At 39.1% G+C, this 13,319-nt stretch overlaps 2 long non-coding RNA genes across 2 annotated transcripts in view; one reads left to right on the plus strand and one right to left on the minus strand.

The window, feature by feature from the left end:
* LOC116101160 overlaps positions 1-4,276 on the minus strand; it is a 91,202-nt gene extending 86,926 nt beyond the window's left edge. Inside the window, exon 1 of the long non-coding RNA XR_004122814.1 lies at positions 4,153-4,276. This is a non-coding gene — a long non-coding RNA (uncharacterized LOC116101160). The remainder of the gene's footprint in view (positions 1-4,152) is intronic.
* LOC116101159 lies at positions 4,085-10,330 on the plus strand. The gene is made up of 2 exons (XR_004122813.1): positions 4,085-4,196; positions 10,238-10,330. It is a non-coding gene; the product is annotated as an uncharacterized LOC116101159 (long non-coding RNA).
* The last annotated feature ends 2,989 nt before the right edge of the window (positions 10,331-13,319 follow it).

Genomic DNA, 13,319 nt, shown 5'->3' on the forward strand with positions numbered 1-13,319 from the left:
AAAAAAAAAAACCAGGGGCACTTCATTTGCTCATCCTAATCTCTGACTCTAAGGAGAAGAGTCTCCACATGGCCTCTTTTCTCCCTTCTCTTCTTAGGTTCCCTCCTGAGATGCAAAGAGAAAGTTACCCACTGAGCCTGAAATTCCAAGTCAGATACCATCCTTCATTGTTCCTATTTTTAACTTGACATTGTTCTGTCAATGAGGCTCAAGGCAGGCTTGTTCCTGCAGCTAGTGACAGAGTGCCTGTTTAACCAAATGAACAAGCCCTTGAACCACCAAGCGTGCTTTTTAGTATGTATGTCAATATAGTTCATGTAAAACACACTGACAAATGGAAGCATAAATGTCATTTTAATTTATGTTTCATACAAAATAATCTTCACACTTCTTTGAAGTGTTATAGAAAATATGATTTTCTGGTCCTAAATGAGTGAAATAGATCAATCTATTCCTTAGTTCTTCTACGACAAGCCATGCAATATACTCATAAAAACATAATTAATTCTTAGATTATGTAGAATAATAATACCCAAATTTGAGAGAATGATGATTGTATCATACCCTGACAAGTATAAACTATATGTAATGAGAGTCATATTTTACAATGAATGTAAACACAAACCCAAAAGTTCTAGGAAAGAGCATTGAAGATGCTGAGTCATTTTAAAAATATAACTGACAGTGAATCAAGAAGAGACTAGAGAAGGCAACGAGAAGCCCCAGAAAAAGTGTTTCTCTTGTCCCCAGATGTCTGATAGGTCACAATGGAGGGAAGTCCAGGTATGTTACTCTAAATAAATAACAGAGCTGATACAGAGAATAAAACTCTCAAAGGAAGCGGATCTAATAGACCTGTCAGCTAAGATTCTGAGTGAGGTAACCCAAGCACAAAAGAACACATATGGTATACACTCACTGATCAGTGGATATTAACCCAAAAGCTCGGTATACCCAAGATACAATTCAGAGACCATATGATATGAATGAAGCTCAAGAAGAAGGAAGACCAAAGTGTGGGTGCTTCGGTCCTTTTTAGAAGGGGTAACAAAATATTCACCACGGGAGCAAATATGGAGACAAATTGTGGAGCAGAGACTGAAGGAAAGACCATCCAGAGACTGCCCCCACCTGGGGATCCATCCCATATACAGTCACCAAATGCAGATGCTACTGTGGATGCCAAGAAGTGCTTGCTGACAGGAGCCTGATATAGCTGTCTCCTGAGAGGCTCGGCCAGAGCCTGACATATACAGAGGTAGACACTCACAGACAAGCATTAAACTGATCACGGGACCCCCAATGGAGGAGTTACAAAAAGAACAGAAAGAGTTGAAGGGGTTTGAAACTCCATAGGAAGAACAAAATCAACCAACCAGAGTTCCCAAGGTCTAAACCACCAACCAAGGTGTATACATGGAGAGACCCATGGCCCCAGCCATATATGTAGCAGAGGAAGGCATTTTCAGGCATCAATGGAAGAAGAGTCCCTTGGTCCTGTGAAGGGAATTCGAGGGTGGGGAGGTAGGCATGGATGAGTGGGTGGGGGAACACCCTCATAGAAGCAGGAGGAGGGGGGATGGGATAGAGGGATCCTGGGTTGGAAATCGGGAAAGGGGATAATATTTGAAATGTAAATAAATAAAGTCCAGTTAAAAAAAGAATTCCTACAAATTTTATGATGTCATCTTTTAAACAGCTGCGTAATACTCTATTGTTAAATGAGCCACATTTTCTTTATTCATTATTCTGTTGAGGGACATCTAAGTTGTTTCCAGTTTCGAGCTCTTATGAATAAAGCTACAAGGAACATGGTTGAGCAAGTATCTTTGTAGTAGATTGGAGCATCCTTTGGGTATATGCCCAAGAGTGCTATAGCTCGATCTTGAGTTAGATCAACTTCCATCTTTCTGAGAAACTGCCGTATTAATTTTCAAAGTAACTGTACAATATTACACTCCCACCAGCAATGGAGGAGAATTCTGACCTGCTCCACATCCTCACCAGCATGACCTGTCACTGTGTTATTGGTATTAACCATTCTGACAGGTTTAAGAGAGAATCCCAAAGTAATTTGCATATCCCTGATGGCTAAGGATATTGAACATTTAAGTGTTTCTCAGCAATTTTAGTTTCCTGTATTGAGAAGTTTCTGTTTAGATAATTTAAATGAATTATCTGGGGTTTTTTATATCTAGTTTCCTAATTTCTTTATATATATATTGGATATAAGTTCTCTTTCACAACTGGAGTTGGTAAACATCTTTTGCCATTCTGGGTATTGCTGTTTAGTCTGATTGATGGTGCCCTTTGCCTTACAGAAGCTTTTCAGTTGCGTGAGGTCCCATTTATTAATTGTTGTTCTTAGTGTCTGTACTATCAGTGTTATCTCCTCAGTGTGCTATTGGATAAAAAGCTATTCCCCACTTTTTCTTCTATCATGTTCACTGCATCTGGTTTTATGTTGAAGACTTTGAGATCCACTTGGACTTGAGTTTTGTACAGAGTGATAGATATAGATCTACTTGTATTCTTCTACATGCAGCCATCCAGTTAGACCAAAACAATTTGTTGAAGATGCTGCCTTTTTATGCAGTGTGTATTCCTAGATTGTTTATCCAAATTCTGGTGCCCATATGTCCATATATGTGCGGATGTATGCCTGGGTCTAATTTGAGTCAAGTGATCAGCATGTCTATTTTTATGCCAATATTATGCAGTTTTTATTACTGTAACTCTGTCATACAACTTGAAATCTGGAATCCTGAAACCTCCGGCAGTTCTTTTATTGTTCAGGATTGTTTTACATATCCTGAGATTTTTTGTTTTTCCATGTGAATTTGGAACATGTCCTTTCAAGGTCTGTAAATAATTGTGTTATAATTTTAATGGGTATTTACTAAAACAAAGGGCTTCTCTCCACAAACTGACAATGGGGTCCGATTGCTGAACATAAAACCCATACAACATATCGAACACAGAAGAGTCAAGCTGGTCATTATGTGGAGCCTTCTTCACCTCTATGATCTAGTCTCCTTGGTGTGTGAAGGTAGTCTGCAAGCCATTGAAAGATAAACATAGACACCAACTTAGCTACAGACCTTTAACCTACAATCTGTTCTGTCTTCAAAATATGCTGGGACAATGGTGGCACAGAACTTGTGGGAATAGCTGACTGATGTCTTATTTGACTTAAGTCCAATTCATGAAGGAGAACTCTAGCCTGCTTGGATAAACAAGAGATTAGATAGCCCAGAGACCTAGAGTAAAACCAACCACAACTAGTCTAAAAATTAAAGTATCAATAAAATGATTTCTAATGATATTCTGCTATACTCATGAATCAGTGCCTTATCCAGTAATTATCAGAGAGGCTTCCTCTCTGTCGGTAGATAGGAACAGATACAGAGACCCACAGCCAGACATTATGCAGGGGGAGTCTGAATTGGCTAAATGGGATTCTCCACCAAAAACCCTATCCTCAGAGCTCATGGAACCTCACAGAAGAGAAAGCAGTGGCAGCAGGAACTGGGAAGTCAGAGGGGATGGAGGATACCAGGCAAACAAGACCCTCTAATTCAACTAAGCAAGGCACATATGAGCTCCCTGGAACTGAAGCAGTAAGCACAGGGCCTACATGGGCCTGCACCAGATCCTTTGTGTATATATTATAGCTTTTAGATTAGTACTTTTCTTATGAAGACCATTGCCTGCTCTTGAGACTCTTCTTCCAATTGGGTTATTAGGCCCAGCTTTAATATGATAGCTTTTGCTTCATCTTAGTATGTTTATTTTGTCATATTTAGTTGTGATGAGAGACATGGATCTAGAGGGAAGAGAAAGCAGAGACCAACTGGGGGTATATAGGGAGGGAAAACTATAATCAGGACATATTGTATGAGAAAAGAATCTATTTTCAAAAAAGGGAAAAGTTTTTAAGTAAGAATTTCTTCTGCGTTAATGAAAGAATTGTAACCATCAGATCAAAGCAAAGTATAGGAAACTTCTGCTAAAGGAAGGAGCTTCTGTCTGATTATGATCTTTCAGAAAAGATTCTTTAAGCCCTTTATCCTCTGGAATCCATCCAACCTCCACATTCTCTAATAATTGGCTCAGCCAAAGCTTCAATTTTCTACATTCTCTCCTGCTCACCTTCTAACATGGCCACAGGGGGTTCCGTGGAGGCTGGAAACGTGGTAAGCACGGGCCTAGCAGAGGTAGAGCCTCTCCAAGCATTTCTGTGGGTTTTGACAGAAGTTCCCAGGGTCTTTGCCCTTTTCAAATGCTGTTACCAAGGCAACTGCTTGCTTGTGACAATGAGAGAAGACAGCTCTTACATGAAATTATGGCCACTTTGTTCTGAGAACAAAATGATTTCAATGATCAGAGCTTGTTTTACACAGAGTATGATCTCAGTGCCTATGTTCAAAAATGAGGCATCAGCTAAGTGGTTCCTCTCAAAGAAAACAGAAAGGATGTGTGTGTGAGAGAAAGAGTTAAACCTCAGCCTTAGGAGTCACCATCAGTTATGTATCAGGCTTTGCTCATGTTTCTGTTATAATAACTGCAAACCCCGCCAAAGGACAGGAATGCCAATTCCACACCCCAGTCAGATCAGTGTTGTCATACCACTTCTAATGTGAATAAAGTCAAAATCAGGGAAAATTTAAGCACATGGATTTCCAAGCTACATTGTCTTGTTTAAAACTCATGTTTGGCTACCTAAAAGCTTAATGACCTTAACTTTCATATACCACCAAACCTTTATGCCATTAGAATCGTTCTCTCTGAAATAAAAGAATAGAAACATCTTACTGCCTGAGTAAATAAATTGGTAAATACATACATACAGAGTGTTTAGCAGGTATCTGTCCTTTGTTTTGAGTGCTGATTGTTACAATTATGAAAACGATGCTAGTGGTAGTGATCAACATAGAGGACATGGTGATAGAGACCAGTAAAGAGAGTAGAGGGCTTGGGAGCCCAAGGATGTGTGCCTGGGTACATAGGCAAGCAGATCCTGGAAAGATGAAATGGCATTTAATATGAGCCTCTGTACTCAAACATTATTCTCAGTAAAGGTAATGGATTTGTTGAGGCTAGTCCTTGAGTTACACAAGAGAACATGAGGAAAATGAAATTGTTGCCGAAGTTTGACCCTGGCCATTAAAAGCTACCTCGGGCTCTCCTGGTACAAAACCGCTTTCCCCCTTTACCCCAAGTGAGCACATGGCCACATCTGTTAAAACATCATAACTGTGCTTTCTTTGAATATTATTTATCTCTAATTATAGCACAATGGACCTTTGAGGAAGGGACACACAATTTGTATTACATTGGTACAATCCAAAGCATTGTTTTGTGTCACAGAGAACATCCTAAATAATATTAGTTAACTTGATAATAAGATAAATTCTATTACAAGGTTTGGGATAGTGTGGTATCCACAAGTTATTCAAAAGTTAAGATTGATTCAGAAAGAATGACACATCTGGTTCATTTCTTTTTGTTTTTAAATATTTATTTATTTATTTATTTATTTATTTATTTATTTATTTTATATGAGTACACTGTTGCTGTCTTCAGACACACACCAGAAGAGGGCATCAGATCCCATTACAGATGGTTGCAAGCCACCATGTGGTTGCTGGGATTTGAACTCAGGATCTCTGGAAGAGCATTCAGTGTTCTTAACCACTGAGCCATCTCTCCATCCCCCATGGGGCTCATTTCTATGAAGGAAAATTAAGTACATAAAAGTCTACAGGAAACAGAATATCACTTCTCCTCTTGAACTCATCCTACAAACATATAATAAAAGATACTCTGTGCCAGGAAGCCATGCTTACTTACCCCTGTCCAAATTGGTGGCTTCTGTGTTATAGAAAAGCCCAGTGTACTGGGGCTACATGGATATTATACAGACACAGTAGAATTAAAATGCCCTAGCCCAACCTCCTCACAGGAATTACCACTTAGATTTTTGTTTCCAGATAGTGCTTTTAAGGGAAGATCCTCTTCTCTCAAAAAAAAAAAAAAAAAAAAAAAAAAAAAAAAAAAAAAAAAAAAAAAAGAAGAAAAGAAAAGAAAAAAAGAAAAAGAAAAAGAAAAAGTGTTGGGGAGGTTCATCAGAATGATTCAACCTAAATGCTCAAACTGGACTCAAGTGAAGAACTTGCAAAACTACTTATATTCAGGCACCAATTAAATTAGGTCATCTGTGGGTGTTTTCAAGGCATTGGTCTCCTGTAGAATCTTGGTTTCTCACCATTTACTCTGTATGACTTAGGATAAATTGCTTAGACTAGTTATAATTTATTTTCTCCACAATGAAGGGGATAATGTTCTGCTTATTTGATTTGGAACGATAGCCACTTGCTATCTGTGGAGACTCAGACTGAGCCTGTTACAGTGCCTACCTTTTATCTGAGTCTTCTAGGTTGTGTATGGCTCTCCATGTCTATGCTCACAAACAAGGAGACCAACAGGCCAAAATGTTGTGGGCTAATGAAGTGTTGCCACTCTCCCTCAGAGATGAGACAAAATATAAAAATGCTCTTGAAATCAGACAGAAGTCCTCAGTTGGCAAATAGCATAATTGCATCTGATACCAAAACTATTTTCCACCCAAAACTTCTATTTTCAGTGATGAACTCAAGAAGGCTATTTTTGCTTGGAGATTAAGATCGGCTTATGAATCACAGCCCACACACTAAGCACACATCAGCATGTTGTGCCTTAGGAGTTCTTTGTCCCATGTAACCCATAGCTGTGATCACAACTCACTCCTGAGAGAGGCAGGGTTTTTGAGTGAGATTAGATACCTCTAAGACACCATTTCCCACATTAATAGCATGCTTTTCCTCTGATTTTTGAATGATTGCAGGTTGATTATGATCTAAGTTATCAAGATTTCCCCTTCTTATTTCAGAGCCAATCATAAATGAGCATGTGAGTCATGTCCATATATATCTACTGTCATCTTAACCCTAGTGGGTAGCATTTATTGAGTAATAGGAGTCATCATGTAGAGAACTCTGACAAGCATTTCATATTTATTTTTATGTCAGACAACCTTCATAATCTTCTAAAAGACCTATTATAAGTGTACACTCCATAGGGCAGAAAGTCTATAGACTAGAAAAACGTATCTAGAGTTGTGAGTTTACAGAGGGGAAACAGGATTTTATACGCATCTGACTCCCAGAATGAAATGGTAGCAACAAATGTCACTAGAAAAATGCTGTTTGACTGAAGTGTGCTGCTCCAGATGCCAAAGGAAAGATGTGACCTTCCAAAGGAAAATCTACTCTCAGCCTCTGGAGCCCTTTCCTGCACCTCCTTACTAAACATCTACAACATCGCCAAAGGTGGCACTTAATGTGTAAAGACAAAATGGACATAAAAATTAGGTAATGACAACTTAATTGCTTTGACAGCAATGGCCACAGCATTTACATAAAATTCATTCTAAGCCAAGCAATGGTGGTGCACGCCTTTAATCCCAGCACTTGGGAGGCAGAGGCAGGTGGATTTCTGAGTTCAAGTCCAGCCTGGTCTACAGAGTGAGTTCCAAGACAGCTAGGGCTACACAGAGAAAACCTGTCTTGAAAAGCAACAACAACAAAAAATTTATTCTAGAATAAGTAATAAGATTTCTATAGAATGATCATTATGTTCTCATAGTTGTTGTAGAAAGATTGCCACAAATTTAGCAGCTTAAAACAACACAAATTCACCAACCTGGTGGTGCACACCATTAATCCCAGCAGTCTAGAGGCAGAAGCAGGGAGATCTCATGACTTTCTGGGCCAGCCTGATCTACCAACATAGTCTGTGTTCCAGGTCAACCAAGGCTACATAGTGAGACCCTGGCTCAATAATAATAATAATAATAATAATAATAATAATAATAATAATAATAATAATAATAACAACAACAACAACAACAATTCTACAAGGTCATTCTCCTACACTCTTGAAAGCTGAGGCATAAAGATAAATTTCTGGAAGATAAAGGTTAGGTTTCAGGAAAGCTAATTCATTCTGGTTAACTCTCAGATCATGAAGTATTTCTTCATCTCTTGGTGAGGGCTCCATCTTCCATTGCCCCAAACTCTTGCTTTCATCCTCACGGCAGCCTTTCATTTGGGTCATGTGGTACCATTCTTGTCAGAACTCACCTAGACAGATTTTAAGCTTCTCACCTAGACAGCCCAAGCTTACTCTCATCTCAAAGTTTTTAACTTAGTCATATCAGAAGAGTCTATTTTGCCATGAAAGTTAACACAGAAACTTGAGGTTAGGGCACCTTTATGGATGACATTATTCTATTACAACTAGCAACAATTACATTTTAAAAGAAAAAAAACATGAAAATTTTTATGAATCATTACAAACATTTGTTGCATGAGTTTTCTTAGGGAAATGTGAAATTAGGTAATAACAATTTAATTGCTTTGACAGGGATGGCTACAGCATTTACATAAAATTCATTCTAAGCCAGGCAGTGGTGGTGCACACCTTTAATCCCAGCATTTGGGAGGCAGAGGCAGGTGGATTTCTGAGTTCAAGGCCAGCATCTATTTACTCACATAGAGCACTAACAAGAGAACAAAGAAATAATTTTATTGAAATGCAGCTTGAAGAACCAGTGAATCCATGTGGTTACTCCAAAGAGCAAGAGGGTCCCAAAGCCAGCTGGACCCACTCGGGAAATGCATCTCTGAAGATTTCTGCTCAGTTTGTAGGCAGTTCTGCTCAAGTCTCCCCTTGAGTCCTCAAGTTTCTCCTAGCACCTGCTCATTGCTACCATAAGTTTAGGAAGGGGCCTCCTCATCCTGATATTTTCTTAGCTTTCCTCCTCTAGAAGAGAATTTTCACTTCTGAGAAAATTACTCCAGAATAGCACTATATCTAGTCTCCAATTAATTTGGGCATTTTGGAGGCCCACTTTCATGGCAATAAAATTGTACTTTTTTTCGTGTGGATGTAGTGAATGGGTCACAAAGTAACTTGCATGAGCACCTACACAGGAACCACTATGGCAAGTTATAATTTGGAAAGTTTATTTTCAAATATTCTGGAAAGGACTATTTCCTTAGTAAAAAGTAGTCTTGAATCTGATGCAAAAGGAGAGTGGAGATTATAAAATTCAAAGAGTGGCTAACTCCACACATTTAGTGTTAGATGACTAATAAAAAAAGCCAAGAAGGTTAAAGAAAAATAGGGAAAACTGTAGTTTCTTGATTGATTATTGAGCTATTTCAAATCCTGATTAGAAGGGAACAAGATAGGAAAAGCTGCACTTTTGCTTCCTGGAGTTGTTCAGTTCCAACCACAGGAAAAAAGAAAAGTGGAGTTCAAGATGCCTTCTGAATGATACCAGAGACCAGAAGTGAAGACACCCTTGGGAAAAGCGTGGTGAATCAAGCCTAGCCAGAATTCTGTTTACCTTTCCTTCAGTTTCCTTGGAGTTGGTGAGTTGGCAGCATATCACTTATATCCTGTGGAGGGATGCCCTGATGAGGAAAGAACAGACAAATCTTCGAGGCACAGAGAAGACTGTCTACTCTGAAGGTTCAAGTTGCTCCTGAGAGAATCATGTAAAAGTCAAAGTGTCTTTGTAAAGACACTTTGTAACACTGCAATTTCTAACACTGAAAAAGCCTTGGTTATCTAGATATGTCCCTTTTACAGCTTGCTTCTAAGAATAATTCAGTACATATGCATATATATATATATATTCATCTCATCAAATGGCATTAATTCATAATGCTATTTTTAAAAGCTTTAGTTTATTCTCAAAAAAGTATATATTTATACATGAAATATGCTTTGAATCAACTATCAATAATGAGTAAAATATTATTACCCTAATTAGAATTTGTTTATATTAGAGGAAATTGATAGTGGGTGAGGCAGATGCAGGCTGTGATCTATCAGTTCCTAAAACCTACTGAATCACTTCTTATTCTTGGAAATATGCACCAACACTGGTTCATGTATGAAATGCATAAGAATCATTTTAAGATAGCAATTCTGATGTATGAGGACTGGATATTGGGTTTCCTCACATAGTCTGTGTTTGTTATAAAGTGGTCTCATTGCTTCTGTTCTCTTTGAATCATATGTTGTCAAGTACTTTGTAAAATTACAGATCCCAAAATCACACATCAGACCTTCTAACAGATCTGTGACTTTAAAAGCCACTTCAGACTCCTCTCTCTATTTCTAGACTTACACTGATGGAGTGCACTGAGTCTGCAGAATTTGTTTGCAACTAAAATGCCTGCCCTGGACATGTAACAATAAAAGTAATTAAATCTGATTTTTGTCTTACTATTCATCATTTGTTATCATCCATTATTCATTCAATTGCTCATATTTGATATGCCTACCATGCTCCCTGTGAAAGTTTTACATAAACTGTGGAATATCTACCTGTGAAGAACTCTACAAAATCACCTGAACAAATTTTGTAAATCGTTTCAGAAATTTTCATGTAGTTTAGTCCACCAATGGTTCAATTATAAGTCCCCAAGAAACCATGCTTCTGTGATTTCATGATTCAGCTACTCATGTTCTCAGTCCTCCCTCTGAGCCACCTGCAGAGCTGTCCCCACAGCAGACCCCATCCCGTTCCCGGGTGCTCTCCATGGTGCTGACCCAAGACTCAACTTTTTCTTTTCTCTTTCTCCTTCCCTCCCTCCCTCCCTGCCCCTCCCTCTCTCCTTACTCACCCCTCCCTCCTTCTCTCTCTCTCTCCTTCCTCCTGATCTCTCTCTCATTTTCTATTGATTCTTTCTGAATGTCATATCATGCACTTCAATCCCACTCATCTCATCTCTTCATATATACTCTCCACCCTCTCACCCTATTCTCCAAAAGAAAATAAAAATAAAAAATTAAAACAAGCAAATAAAATTTCACTATGGAAACTTCAGGGTGGCATGGTGTGTCACACAGTATACCCTTCTCTCCAAACATCCTTACTTACAAACATTCATTGCAATGAGCCACTAGTCTGGCCCCAGGCTCCATCCTCTGCCACACACCATCAATACTGAATCCTCACCAGGGCTCTTCTCAGATATCCTGTTTTTTTTTGTTTTTTTTTGTTTTTTTGTGCTATGTCATGGAGATCCATCAGTCCTAGATTCACAGAACCATCCCTATCATATGCTCTAGAAGTTCATATATGGAGTGAATGTTGATGTGGGCCAACTCAATGTCCTGGATCTAGGTAGGCCTAGGTGGCAGCCAAGCTGTATAGCCCCCCATCTCTTCTTCAGCAACACCACCAGGACCAGTTCTTCACCACTGCCTCTGTAAGCTCAAGCAAGTGCTACAACCACCAGCAGGCAGGGCCAGCTCTCCTGCTCTCATCTTAAGCCTGCTCACCCACATCTATGCCACCAGGGTTAGGTCTGAGGACTGCTATGCTGCCCAGGTGAGGTGCAGGACCAGGTCTACAAAGTGCTACAGCTATCAACTGGTGAGGCCAGCTCCACTGCCTGCCACAGCCATTGAGGGGCTGGGTCAGCTCTGCAAAGCCCTTGAATATCAGCATGGCCCCAGGCAGAAGACCAGACCAAGGGTGTCTGAATAGCGTTTGGTGTTAACATAGGCCATAGACATCAACACAGACCCCCTGCTCCTGCATAGCCAAGGCAGCTTGGGTTGTATTTCATTCACAGATGGGTAGGTGTTGGGGTGGGCGCAATATCTGTGGCACCATGGGTTGGAACTTCACCATGACCTCAGGTGACAGCGTAGGACTTTCACATCAGGCTGTTCATTACCACCCTCATGTCTCTAGTTTAGCGTATCTTCACAGTGCTTAAACAGTTCCACTTTTCTTTCTCTCATATCTCTCCACCACATATGTGCACATTGTAGTGGCTCCTGAGATGAGTAGGCCATGAGATGGGACAGGGAAGTTGGCCCGCCTACAGTTCATATCTCAGCAGATGCAGGTGGCCCTCTCCCTGCCCCTGTGGCAGCCTCTCTAAGGTGCAATGTGTTCAGTTCTTTCCTCTGTTAAGTTTTGTAAGACCAAACAAACAACAGAAACACCTTGATTTTAATTTTTCCTTCTGAGACAAAGCTGCTGATTTCCAAGCTCTTTTGCCAGTCTCTCAATTTCAGACCCTTCCTTCAATCCTAGGTTTTAACTTAGTAGAAATGTCAGTCAATAACATGATATTTTTTCTGCATGTTCTATGAACATGCTTTAATATATACAAACATTTGTTTGACTAAATTTCTTGAAACCTCAGCAGTCATAGAAGCTCTCTGCTGAAAATTACCTTTATTTTTATCCCTTTTGTAAATGCCAGGGCTGAAGATCAGCTCAGTGGTTAAGGGTATCCACTGTTCTTGTAGAAGATCCACCCTCGACTCCCATTTAGGCTTAGAAGTGCCTATAACTTCAGCTCAACTGATATTCAAAGCCTCTGGTTTCTAAGGACTTCTACACACAAACACACACACACACACGCACACACAAATACTGTTATATTTCAATGCCAATATATTTTTCAATAGAATACAATTTTAACTGGTAGAGCATACAAGGAAATATAAATGTGTTAGCATTACAATGAAGAAACAAAGCTATCTTTGGATTGCTAGTGACAACATGCATAGACACACACTGCAGACTATTGGAGTTATATGATTATTCAGCTTGTCCTATAAGTATCTTGAGGAATTGTGCTCTGTTCAACAACACAGAGATACAACTGAGTGTTAGTAGAAAACTGTAATGTATCACAGCATACACTGAAGATTTTTGCTACAATTTTCTTTATTAAGTGTACAAAATGTTAATGATGCACAGATGATAGATACACTAAATAATGAGAATGTAGAAATAATTATCACAATGTATATCAAAACATGAAGTACACACTTTACATGTATGTAGATTTTATATGTTAGAATTATGTGGTTGCAAAAAAAAAAAACCCAGAAACCTAAGTATGCAGTTCAAAAGTACAGGGTGTCACCTAGTACCCTGATTAGTAGCTGATTTCCTTCTAGCATTAAAAAATAATATGAGTAGTAATATGAGCATAGTTTCATCCAGATGGGTGTGCACTGGCATTGTCCTCTGAACATCACCCAGACGCCAGTAGGTGCTGATTTCCCTGATTCACATGCTGAACAAGAGATGTTTCGGTTCATTGGATGATTTCTTTGTTAGATATTTTTCTTTATAAGTAGCCTTAGTACATGAAATGAGAATGAGTCCCTACCAAATCATCCAGAAAGAATGTGAATGGCTTTGACTTATAAGGACAAATTTTAAATCA

The sequence above is a fragment of the Mastomys coucha genome, unplaced genomic scaffold (assembly GCF_008632895.1).
Source record: "Mastomys coucha isolate ucsf_1 unplaced genomic scaffold, UCSF_Mcou_1 pScaffold21, whole genome shotgun sequence".
Taxonomy (NCBI): domain Eukaryota; kingdom Metazoa; phylum Chordata; class Mammalia; order Rodentia; family Muridae; genus Mastomys; species Mastomys coucha.